Below are 13,644 nucleotides of genomic sequence, written 5' to 3' on the forward strand. Positions count from 1 at the left end.
TTGCATGTTAAAGATTAAAAAAGACATAGATCGCAACTGTCTGATAAGTTGACATTAACTGATTATTTTCAAATATGATAGTCGTGGAATTAGGGAGGAAGTGTTAATAAAAGAGGTTTTCTTAAGATTATAGATAATTTGTAAGAGAAAGACCCTTAGTACACGAAACATAGTCCAAAGGGACCTTTCTCTGTGTCACCCATTCCCCTTGGAAAAACCTTGTCGATCAAGGGCTGACCTAGAGCAATCTAGCTATAACTGATGCTGGAAAACCACATCCCCAGGATGATGTCCCTGTGCTAATCCTGCCCTCCAGCAAAGTCCCCTTCAGCAGAAGAGCCTCTTGACAATAAAGTTCCCTATGCTGGACGTGCTTGCTCAGCTTTTGAGTTGTCTATAACAAACTTTCCGGGTTCTTGTTCCCAAATCTCTGTGTTATTTTATTTACTATTGGTTTTGTACATATGCATAGGTGTGCATGTGAAATATTCATGTTTTCATATCTGTAAGTAAACATGAGGTGAGATGAACATGCAGGCGTGTGTGTGTGTGTGTGTGTGTGTGTGTGTGTGTGTGTGTGTGTGTTTGAGAGTGTGTGAGAGTGTATTTTGAGAGAGTCGTGTGTGTGTGTGTGTGTGTGAGAGAGAGAGAGAGAGAGAGAGAGAGAGAGAGAGAGACTATGCCTGAGTGTGTGTGTGTGTGTGTGAGAGAGAGAGAGAGAGAGGAGAGAGTAGTATGTCTGAGTGTGTGTGTGTCTGAGTGTGTGTGTGTGTGTGTGTGTGTGTGTGTGTGTATGTGTGTGTGTGTGTGTGTAGGGCCAAGATCCTTGATTTCTCTCTATCATATTCATTGAGGCAGAATTTTTTAATTGAACCCAGAGTTTGCAGATTAGTGTAGTCTAGCTATACAGCTTGTTCTTGGGATCCCTTGTTTCTTCTAAGTTTCAGTGTTACAGATGACTGCTATGCCTTCTATGTGAGCACTTGAGGTTCAAATTCTGGTTCTCACACTTGCAAGGCAAATGTTTTTTGTTTTTTTTTCTGCTGAAACATCTCCCCAGCCATTTGTGTTATTCTTTTAGTACCAAGTCAGTCGATCTCTTTAATGGCACTCTTTCCACTTGTTATGGGTTTAATGTCACTGTTTTCTCATCATACAATATGTTACTTGACCTAGGAGTTAATATCTGGACTGGTTTTAAAAGCTCATACCATGTATGCATGGAGTTATCAAACACATCCAGTTTTGTTACTGTCTTTTCATACTTGAAGATAGTGCTTTTGTTTTCAGATCTTAAATATATTTCTAGGCACTTTCAAAGTTCACTGTCCATTAGCATTATTCCTGTAATGAAGAAGGCATAAACTAGCCCCTCCTAAGAAAGTGTATACTCTTCATTCTAATGAACTTATGCAAAATTTTTGGCCTAGCCTTTGCCAACCTCCTAATGCAGAAAACCTGAACCCAATAAGAGATGGCTGTGTTATTGGTGACACATATCATCTTCTCCCGGGTTAGTGACGTTGCTATGATATGCTGATTTCCCTGTCGGTGTTAAACACTGTGGTTTTAAGAAGCTTAGATTTCTAATCTCTGATTTTTCTCAGACTCGTCCCTTCATCTAGGAAGCCAACAGACACCATTTTTCCAAATGAATAGTTCTTGAGGCTGCTGTGTTGATTCAGAACTCTGCTGGTGGTACAGCTGGGGGAAACACAGAAAAGAGTTTCTATTGCTTCATGGAAAAATCATTATTTCCTAACAAGTGTCCATGACGACTAGACCAAGGGACTCTCATAAGTGACTTCTCTCCAAACATGGTTGAGATCTTCGCACAAGCATTTTTATTCTTCCAACTTCCTGAGAAGTGAAATGAGTGACTCTTTCTCAGAGGAAGCATGCTTGTTCTTTCATAAATTTGATGAACAGTTTCTCGTGATTTGAATGAGAATGGCCCCTATAGGCTCATTATGTTTGAATCCTTGGTCTCAAGTTGGTGGAGCTGTTTGAGAAGGATTAGGAGGTGTGGTCTTGGTGAAGGAGGTGTGTCACTAGGGGTGGGCTTTGGGGCCTCAAGCCCATACTATTCCTAGTTAGCTCCATCTGCTTTGCACTTGTGGATCATGACGTAAGCTCTCAGCTACTCCTCTCGTACCATTCCTGCCTACCTTCTACTATTCTGCCTACCGTGATTGTCATAGACTCTTAACACTCTGGAGCCATGAGCCCAACACTAAATACTTATAAAAAAAGTTGCCTGTGTAACAATATTTTGTTGTGGCAACAGAAAAGTAACTAAGACAATTTGTTTTAAAAATAATCCTGGAAATGAAAGATAGACAGGTAGGTACCAGAACCTACTTGAAATGTCTTAGGTGCTCAGTAAAGCAAGCTTCCAATAGATTCCATAAAGGTCCCATCTTTTGCTTAATGTAGAGCCCAGCACACGCTTTCTACTGGTAAGCAGACAGGCATGCAAGGACAAGCACATCAAACCAAATGCAGCTGAATTTGAGGCCCAAAATAGACACTTCTGGCTATCATATTATTTCCTTCAAATTGCATATGCATCTCTGAGCATATTACTAAATAATACATTTTACAGATACTGGGAATGGGAAAACCTCATTAGATCATCTGGTTCTTTCTCTTTCCTTTCTTTTCATGTCACTACATGATTTCTCTGGTCCCCTGTGATTAGTGGGATTTGGTTATGACCAAACTGTCGACTGTTTGGAAGCAGTTACTTCAATGTGTCACTAAGGAACAGGTAAGATGTGCCACTACTAAGTCTTTAATTGTCCTTGTTGGAGATTTACTTCAATCCACTGTGTTCCAAATAAAGGTGACTCCATGTTATTTCAACAAATAATGTGTTATTGAGGTTTTCTAGGGGTGGGAGAGATGGCTCAACAGTTAAGAGCACTGGCTACTTTTCCAGATGACCCAGGTTCAATGTCCAGCACCCACATGGTGGCTCACAGCTGTCTGTAACTACAGTACTAGGGGAACCAACATCTAGGGGAACCACACAGACATGAAGGTAGACGAAACACCAATGAACATATAATGAAATTAAATTAAAAAACAACACCAAAATCCATTTTTACAAGGGGGGGGGCTTTCCAATCTATTTGAGTCTGCAAGATATTAATATCTGACCACTCTTGCTTATTTTAAGTCATAATAAAGTTCATTTCTTATTCTTCCATGAAGCCACCTACTATTCGCAAGTCAGCAAAAATGAATGAATTATGCACCAAAGTCTCTTTTGACCAAACACAATTGATTTCCATGTGGCTAGGGGCCATGAATACTCAGTGGGAATAATTTGTTTCAGTTTCTATGCTATACCCCACCCAAAGCAGAGGATCAAATCATCACATCTGCATCCAAACAATTTTACCTACTCTCACATGGCTTTGTGTCTTCATTTGGGAAATTGTGTTGATGACAACTCCACCCTATGAGTGCTGTCCTTGTAAAAACTGGAAGAATTAAATTAAATACATAGAATTAAATTAATGACATACAACACGTGTTCAAAATCTAAAGGTATTGATTAATTTTGTGTGGACTGAGCTGGGCCACAAAACAACTGGGTGCTTTTGGGGTAATGTTTTGAACAAAATTAGCATCTAAATAATAGACTGAGTTATACATATTGGCCTTCCTCTGGTGTGAGAGAGAATTCTTCTTGACTGACTGCCTTCAAACTGGGACATTGCTTTTTCTAGTCTCGAGCCTGCCAAGCTTTCAACAGAACTCTACCATCTGGTTTCCCGGTTCTCAGGCTGGAAGGAAACCATCACTATGCAAACCTTAGGAACTGCTGTCCTTCACACTCAGGAGCCAATTGCTTTTAATGAATCTGGGTGCGGGAGGGCCAGCACGCATGCTTGGTGAAAATAGAAGATCTCATACTTAATCCAGACCTACAAAATCAAAACTTGTCTCCAAAATCCTCTCACTAGCTTCTGAGTCTACAGCCATTATCTTTAGCTATAGTAATGTTATTATTCTTTGTAGCCACAGCCACTCGAGAGGCTGCTCTGAGGTAACCCTGATGCAGATGTAGTTACAAAGATTCTTGCTCCACTCCCCTTTCGAATATCTCTCTACAGAACTGTAGTGTTTCTCAGAAATATGTCAGAACACACTTCAGGAATGAGGGGCGGCACCTGACATATGTGTCTCTAGAGCTTCCTGGAGTATCACCCCAATCAGAAAAGTTGCTCTAAATTGAATTCTGCCTCACCCCACAAAACATGCAAGTCCTGGCAGCAACTAATGTCTTTGAAAAGGGAACAGCCTTCAAAGAATCTCATTCTGAATTTGGATGGGGTGTTATAGTATGACTGGAACTTAAATAAGAAGAGGGAAATTTAGAGACAGGCATCAAAAGACACACATTGGAGAGGACACACAAGGAGGGATGCAGATGGCAAGGAGCTCCAAGGACAGCTGCCATCTCCGTAAGCCGACAGAGGTGCCTGGCTAGGTCTGCACGGTCTCCAGGTGTTGATCCTGCTGACACTTGGATCTGAGACTTCCGGCCTCCAGTATTTGTAGAAAATTTATTCTGTGACCTTCAACCACACTGTTTGAGGAACTTTGTAAGCACTGCCCTAAGAATTTAATGCAGTGATGTTTTCTTCAGCCATCTAACTCCTACAGAACTTGCTACTTGAAGAAAGATGTGGCTTGCTTGTTTCAGGTTTGGAAGGGTGGCTTTCCTCCGTTAGTAGTGGGAGCCAGTGAAAAGAACAGGGAAAGGCTTGCTCTTCCCTCTGGTGTAAACTCTTCAGTGGAAGATCTGTACCTTTGTGATGTTCTGCGCTCTTCTGGGGGTTTGCTTTTTCACTTGATGGGATTTTAAATGTCTATTCTTTCTCTTTGTTTCTTGCTCCAATTCTTCGTGCAGCTTGGACAAGTTGCAATGTCAGTGATAGCTCATCAAAGCCATTTGCCATGGAGGAAGAGAAGGCAGACGAGTGCATGAACCCCTGGGAAGAGAGGACCACAGTAAAACTGTGTCTTCTGGACATGCCATGCTGCATTCTTGAACCTAGAGCAACTGCGGTTGTCCATACAGATTCAAACCAGTCAAGATTCTATTATGGATTGGCGAGGAGCTCAGGAGACTCTGCCCACCACTGAGGAGCTACCTATGGACAGGCAATGGCTTCTGGGAAAGGGAGATTCCGATTTCTTGAAAGTGGTGGCTGCTGTTAGGTCAACTGCAGTTCCGTGGGTGGCTCCACACACAGGACTTATATGGACAGTAAAAATTCGAATAATAGTGGGTTATTAATTTTAAAAAGAGAGAAAGAGTACATGAGGCTTTGAGGGTTAGAAGATGAGGTAGACTGAGAGTAGTTAAGGGGGAATTTTAGATCAATATGATCAAAATACAATGTATGAAATTCTCCAAAACCATATCTCTATAGGAGAGCCTCAATAAAGTATCTAGTCTAATGATTTGAGAAGCAAGTTCCCTGATTCTCCTTCCTTCCAGGGAGCTCCTTTTCGAACAGTACACTGCTTCTGGCAACCTAAACAGTGTCACTACTCTGACTAAATCCCAACAGGTTTTAAATGTAAGTCACCTAAATCCCAACAGGTTAAGGCATGGTTTTCACTAAAAGGGCCATTAAATCCTCCTTCCCTTTTCATGCAACACAAGCCTAGAATACTCTTGTCATATACTGCTACATACTATTAAGAAAAATTGAAATCATAATCTCTCTCAAAACCTGGTTTTAGATCCTCAGCACTTCGCAAATTTAAAACAAAATAAAGATACACTGCAACAACCCTTGAAAGAAAAAAGAAAATACTCAGGCTTGTGAATGCAAGTCAAGACTCCACCAACAGTTTTATACCCCCAGCCCCCAAAACTTTAATAAAAAATGCCATTAGCTTTATTAATCCATTCAACTACTGATGATTTAGAAATCTATGGGTGAAAGCCACTTCTAAATCTAAGAAGCCTGAGTTTGACCCCCGGCATTGAAAGTCTCTTCCCTCTACAGATATCACTGTCTCCTTTTGAGTAACGGTGGTTTTTTTCAGAGTAATATTTCAATGTTGTAATTATAGTTAAATAAACAAGTGAAAGAATCCAGATACTTATTCACAAGATATGTCATAACATTGTTTTATATTTTTAAATTTTATAGTTGCATTCAATGAATTCCTGTGGAATTCTGTCAGTTTGTTTCCTTTTGGTTTTAATTAAGAAACCCTACTGGAATTGTGGCCTAGCTTTATAGGCTAGAGAAATGATCTTGTTTTCATCCGATTATATTTGATGCTAGTGATTTTTTTTATTTAATAAAGTCTCAGTGATGTTATGGTGTCAATTGAAACGTTTTTTAAGAATGGAGGAAATGAAACCAAATGTTTACTCAAAAGTCATTTTGAATGTTGCAAAAGCATGTGTTTATTGGGAAAGTTGAATTTTCTCAAAGGGAAAAAAATGTCCTCCAATTTCTGTTTTCACTGCCTATCAATTTGAGATTAAGGCCTTATGAAACTCCAAGTAAACAGAATAAGTATTCAGAAAAAAACATTCTTTGAGTTGTGGTGGTGAGCAGAGTCAAGATGGGGAAGCTTGCTCTTGGGACACATACACTATTCAAGGAGACTTTAAAAGATGCCACTGAGAGTCTCTCTGGCTTTTCCAAGCATAAGATTATTGGTGGGAGGAGTCAGTCTGTCGGCTCATCTTGTATCCCCAAACCTGAGAAACAAAGCAACCAGCAGTAGGAAGAAGCCAGGAATAGAAGGAAGATTCCCAGGCAATGACCCCGGCCGTCCCAGGGTCCCCACTCAAACTTTATTCCTAGACAGTTCTTTGTGCAGTGATGGTAACTCATCCTTACGGACATCGATCGATCAGCACAAACGTCAGACTGAAGCTTTGATCCTGCTCCTTCATGCCAAAGCCCACAACAAATGTTTTTTTCTTGAGTTTTCATATTTTCGCCCTGCCTGATTGCCCACTTCCTCTGGTTATCATCTTTAACTCTTAATTTTTCTGCCCCTTATGAAAAGCATCTTACGCTGCTGGCTTTCCCTTTCTCTTTTCATTTCATCGCTTTGATGTAAACCTTCGATTCTTAGAGTCTAGAACTTAGGAAGTCTTGCATACCTTGCTCTTTATAAACCTCTCTGGGTCTGTGGGGCCAGCGGGGAGGGGTGTCAGGAACATCACAGGAAAACCCAGATAAAGGGCTAGCCTGCCTTACGGGAACTCACAGCATCTGAACCAACAAACAGGGAGCCTGTCTGAGACCCACCTAGGCTGTCTGCATATATGAGGCAGCTGTATAGCTTGGTCGGCATGTGGGGCTCCTGGCAATGGGAGCAGGGCTGTTCCTGGTACTTCGCTGGCTCTTGGGAAACTGATCCTCACTCTTGATTGCCTTTCCCAATCTGAATACAGGGGGAGGGGCTTATGCCTTTCCCATTCTGAATACAGGGGGAGGTGCTTATGCCTTTCCCAATCTGAATACAGGGGGAGGTGCTTGGTCTTATGGCAGCCCGATAGGCCATAATTTGCTGATGCCCAAAAGTTTATCATCTCAGAAATGATATCTTGAAAGCACACTAGTATGATTATACTTTATGTCACTGGTTGGATGTAAAGATGAACTGACGGGTTTCCAGATACATGTCTTTATCTTTACATCACTAGAGATGATGTACTTTTTTGCTTTCCATCATAAATAATATTTAGGAAGCATTTTGGTATTAAACTGACTTGTCCCAACACCTTCCAAGGGTGTGTAGATCAATATGGATCAAAATTCCTGTTTTCAACAGTCTTTATTATCTTTTCTCAGAAACATACAGTCACAGACGGTGGGTTCTGTTCTGATGTAGACTGAGAACGGCTTGTCACTTCTTTATTTCTCTATTGTTTTTCCTGTAAGATCATCATCAGTAATGTTTTTGTACTGCAGGGAATTGAACTTAGAGCCTTATGTACTGCACCAACTAGCTATGTCTCAGCCAGCAATTGTCAGTCCTTGTTTGCCAATTTTGCTGCTTCTTCAAATTTGATTGCAAGTGTGTTTGTTTTCTGTAAAGTATAGACCAGAGGAAATTTAGCAAGCATAAAGAAAAACTAATAATCTGGTGCCAACAGGAAATTCTAAGAAGTTTAAAATTTTTAGATTTATGTTACGAGGTGAGTTAGTCACCACCCACCAGATCCAGTGACCAGAAATCCTAGGTGATGTCATAAGCTTTAAAAAGACGATGACTGTCCGGAGGTTATTTTTGTGTGTTTGCAGTTTTCAGTAAGGAACTAATTTTATTTTCCTGGTTAGAACAAGCCAATGTTATTCTGAGATTGCTGCCTGGAATAGTGGTTAGGCTTACAGGCACTGAGCTAAACTGCCTGGGTTGGAATTCCTGCTTGGGAATCTTCAAGCTATTTAATGTTTCTGTGCATATGCCTGAGTTTTGTCACTTGTAAGAAGATATTAAACACCTTCTTGTGGTTGTTATGGGATAAATCCAATATATGTTTCAACTAAAGCAATGCTGAGCCATAGTCAAATACATTGATTTGCTTTATTTTTATTTTTTTAACATTCTGACCCCAGTTTCCCTTCTCTCCCTCCTCCTGCCCCCCCACCTTCCTCTCACCCCCCTTTGCACTTCAGAGAGGGTAAGGCCTCCCATGGGGAGTCAACTAAGTCTGTTCCACCACTACATTGAGGTCAAGATCTATCCCTAATGTAAAATACATTGGTTTTATTACATGTCAAATGTACTCTGTAAGTCATCCTTATAAAATATTTAGCTAATCCATCCTTGGGAATTCCCCTTATTTTGGGCTTTGGAAATTACTATTTTATTCTAATAACTCACCAGTCTGTTTTGTGCTAGAATAATTTAGGACATATTTGTGACAGTTTTTGTATCTTAAGGATTATTTCTTGTCCTGTTGTTACTTTTCCAGATGGTTCTTAGCTATTCACTTATACCTGATATTTTTATTTGAATTGCATTAATTTGTAGGTTAGATGGAGTGGTGCTGACTACCTCTGTGATGAGATACCATGACCAGAGCAACATATAAAACTAAGCATTTAATTTGGTGCTCACAATTCCAGAGGGTTAGCATTTGTGACCATCTTGGCAGGAAGCATGCAGAAGGTAGGTAGGCAGACATGGTGCTGGAGTTAATAGCTGAGAGCATCCCTCGGATCCACACACACAACACAGAGAGAGTGTGTACTAACAGGGAATGGCTTTGGCTTTTGGAAACTCAAAATCCACCCCCTTGTGACACACCTCCTCAAATATGATTATACCTATTAATCCTTTCCAAACAGTTCTACCACCTGGGGACCAAGTATTCAGACACATCAGCCTGCAGGAGTCCTTCTAATTCAAACCACCACAAAATATCAAAATGTTGATCTGTTTAATCTTACTGTGCTTCTATTAGACTTGCTCTTCAACAATAACTACTAAAAATAAATGTCATTGCCTTACAGGCTATAATGTATTACTGCTTTGTATTTAAATGAATGTTTGTGGGGCTCTGTTATCAGTATTTTCATTCCTGGGAGATGAATGTAGTAAATGGTTTTACTTTATTCACTGATGTAATCATGATTCTTTCCCTTTATTTGTTGTGTAAGTTGCTTTCCTATTGCTATGATAAAACACAATGGCCAGGCAAGTTATAGAAAGGGGAGTTTATTTGGCCTTACAGTTCCAGAAGGGTAAGTGTACATGATGCCGGGAAGGATGGCAACAAGAAGGTGACCCAGTGGGTCATATCTTACACAGTAAGCAAGAAGCAATGAGAGAAAACTGGGAATAGTGTGACTCTCTGAAGCCTCAAAACTCTCCCCATGACATTCTTTCTCCAGCCAGGCCAAACCACCTCTTCTTTCCAAAACAGTGCCAACAGCAGGAAACCAAGTGTCCAAATGGCAGACCCTATGGAAGTCATGCTCATTCAAACCACCACATTGAGTTAATATGATAAATTAGATTTCTTTTATTGTCTAAACCTGTTTTTGTCATTTATTCTATACCCAGCTACGTTTCTATCTTTTTGTATGTCTAATAATTTCTTGATGATTTTTAAATAATCTATATAAGTACTTATCTAGCCACCCTGATTTGAACTGGAACTCCCAACGAAGACTAGGTTGGCCTCAAACTTGAAATTCTTTTCTAATCTTCATACTTATTCATTACCTTTTCTTTATGTCACATGAACTCTGCTATTACTGCCTAAAAAATTGAACACCTTCTTAAAAAAACATGGAAAATCACTTTCACAAAGGATACACTTGGTAGATTTGCTTGTATCTAGTGACAGATTCTAAAGACAGTATCTACATATGACAAGGACTATGTAGACCATCCAATCTCCTGCAAAACTGTAAGAGAAGATGGAAATTCCAAGACTAAGATCAGCAGAGGTAAAGAGAGAAAGCCCAAGTGCCTGGCAGATAAATGAAAATCGTCTTCATGTTACTAGCAATCACAAACATGGTGGAGTCAAACAACAGTAAGACAGTACTTCATCCCCACAATGTTAATGAAAGTAAGATGTTAACGGTATCAAGTTGGAGCTAAAATATAAGGAACTCAGGCTTTCTCTGCAGCTGGATATGCTATTCCAGCCAATTTCTAACTAACTTGGAAATAGTTACAAAACTCAACCACATGTTTTGAACTTAGAGATTATAAAGTTACATACTCCATCATATGCAGAAGAAACACTTGTTATACTAGTAAAATACATATGTAAAATATATGCATTTTAAGTAGTATTGTGGTAGCTAGAAGAAAGATAAGATTTAATAAATGAGAGAAATAGATGAAATTTATAGAGATTGGGAGGAATTAACTGGTTCCAAATGTATTGATACAGATAATGTTGGAAACAATGTTTAGTGAATAAAGAGATAATAACTATATATATATAGCATTGACTAAAAGCAGTAACACATTACTATGGCAATATATTTATAAATACATTTGCAAAGGATGACTTCAAAAAGCTCAGAAAATGCAGTTACGGTGGAGGAATGGATTTTGAGACGAATAATACAGAGAATAAAATAACATAAACAGTTTAACATAAAAGAAAAGTTGTGAATAAATCATGGTATAAAGTGAAAATTGAAGCCTATTAAGTTCCATGAGAATAAAACTTTAAAAAAAAATACAAAGGAAGGAGGAGGCAAAGAAGGAAAAATTGAAAAAAAAATGAATAGCTAAATAAATGAGGTAGAGTAACTTCAAAAAAGAGAGGAGGAGAGGAACAAGAAAGGTGGAGGCAAGTAAACGAAGAGGGACTAGGAAGGGAAGAGAGAGAGGAAGTGAGGTGGAAAGAGATAAAGTTGGCTCTAGCTGCCCGCCATACTATGGGTTCCAAGAAATAAAGTCAACATATCTAACGGAACTCTCCTCAGCAAGAGTAAACAAAAACTGGAAGGAAATCTAAATGACACAACTCTAAGGTGAGAACAATGACTTCCCTTGACCAATCATTCTCTCCTGACCCCTCTCTACTCTTCCCATGAAGACATCTTATCAACCCTGAACATATGGAGGGTTTTTTTTTTTTTTCTATGCTTGAGGAAAACTTCTGAGGCTCTCTCAACTGGTTTTATAAGTAGGTAAATGATACATGTAATGCTATATTATAGGCAATGATTCAAGTTTGATGACTCATGGGGATTTTCTAATTTTCGGTCATCAGTAGTCTCGTTTAGTGGAATTTGCACTAATGTAACTGAGGTTTTTCCAAGGAGAATGTTGTCTCATCCCACAGACACTTCCCTTAATCCTCTACACTCCCCCCCCCAAGAAAATCCATCACACTGAGTTGACTTATTTCCCTGGAGTCAGCTTAGGTGCATCATAGGAAAAATATCTATGTAAGTATGATTAAACTTTTGGAAAAAAAATCTCGTATGTGCAATCACGAGAGAGAGAGAGAGAGAGAGAGAGAGAGAGAGAGAGAGAGAGAGAGAGAGAGAGAGAGACATGTGGGTGAAAATAGCTTTGGCTAAAAATACGTAGAAAATGGGATGGCACACAGAGTCAGAAGGAAAAAAAAATCAAGGTTACGGAAAATCACCATGCAGTGTGTGCTTTGGCTTCAACGTGCCAAGTGTCCTGTGGATTTAAACAGAGCTGATAATGGACTGATAAACCAAGAGTCTAAGTTTTAAGAGAGTCTCCCAAGGCAGCTATCTATTAAGTTCTGTATTATTTCAATGAGTCCTTGGCATCACAACCACACTGTGATGCATGTGAATTATCACTGTTATCTCATTTTAACAGAGGAGAGACCAAAGTTCAGAAAATAAATGCTGTGCTCAGGATCCCAAAGCAAGAAGCTAGCCCAACATCCCCTCCATCCACCTTCCTCTTCTTACCTCCTTGCCCAAGAGATCCCATAGAGCAGCACACACAAAGCAAATACCCTTCCCCAGCAGCACAAACCTGCTGTCTAAATTCCATTCAACCACCATTGGCTCCTCCGTTCTTCGTGGACACTAAATCAAACAGTGCTCTTCAGGCAACAATAGCCCTTACTGACTCTTTGCTCACCAACAAGAAAAGGTTGTCAGCCCCCCCCCCCCAATGTCTAAAATTGTCTACATCTGACCCATTTCATTAAGTTCCCTTCTCAAAGACAGCTCCCTTTCCTGCTGCTAACTGGGATTTCACAAGCTTTGTAGCCTTTCAGTCCAAATCGCCATAATGAGAGTGGTTCATCATCACCTGAACCTTGCCATGTTCTATGACCAACCAAAGCAGTTGTCTTCTGACTTGACCCACCAGAAAATCTTCCCCAAACTGCCTAAGTTATTTTACTTTATTTCACGGTTTCTAAAATGGTCCAACCATTGAGTCTTTGGATAATTGGAGTCTTCTTAAGATGCAGACTTTCTGGGAGTAATAACGAGGCTCTCAGTTATTCAAACTTAAGTGTGAATTAGTTCAGCCAATAGGCTGTACACTTGCAAAGTCTACTGGAAACTACTCCAAGAGGAAAGTAGAGACAGAATAACCAAAGTAAATAAGATGATAGCTGGAAATACTGTGAGGGTGTGTGCCATCTTATAAAGGAGGCTTTATGTAAAGAGAGAGCAACTGAAAGTAACAGCACTCTAGAATTGGAGTGGAAAGGGCTCCAGTAGATGAACAACTTTGGTGGTGAATAGGCAGACGGGGAGGGGCAGACAGAGAACTATGTTTCCCTTTCCTGCCCACTCCGTGAGTCACTTTCTTCGTCTTTGTGGTAAAAGACCCTGCAGGTTTAATGTAAGTAAGGATACACCCTAGCTCACAGATTCAGGGGACATCAACACATCACGTGGGAAAGACCAGCAACAGGAGTCTAGGCTGCTTGTAAAGGACACATCCCATTGCTGTAGCAGACACGAAGCTGCAATCACCCTGGAAAGACCTGAAGATGGGTATCACTTCCTCCAGTTATCACCCACATCTGAAAGGGTCCACAATCTCTCAAAACAGTATCATCAGTTGGGGACCAGGTGTTCAAACAACTTAGCCTGTGGGGGACATTCCTCACACAAACCATAACACACACTCTGCCTCTCAGCCCGCCACAAGACTCACTGC

Source organism: Cricetulus griseus, chromosome 10, assembly GCF_003668045.3.
Source record: "Cricetulus griseus strain 17A/GY chromosome 10, alternate assembly CriGri-PICRH-1.0, whole genome shotgun sequence".
Lineage (NCBI taxonomy): Eukaryota > Metazoa > Chordata > Mammalia > Rodentia > Cricetidae > Cricetulus > Cricetulus griseus.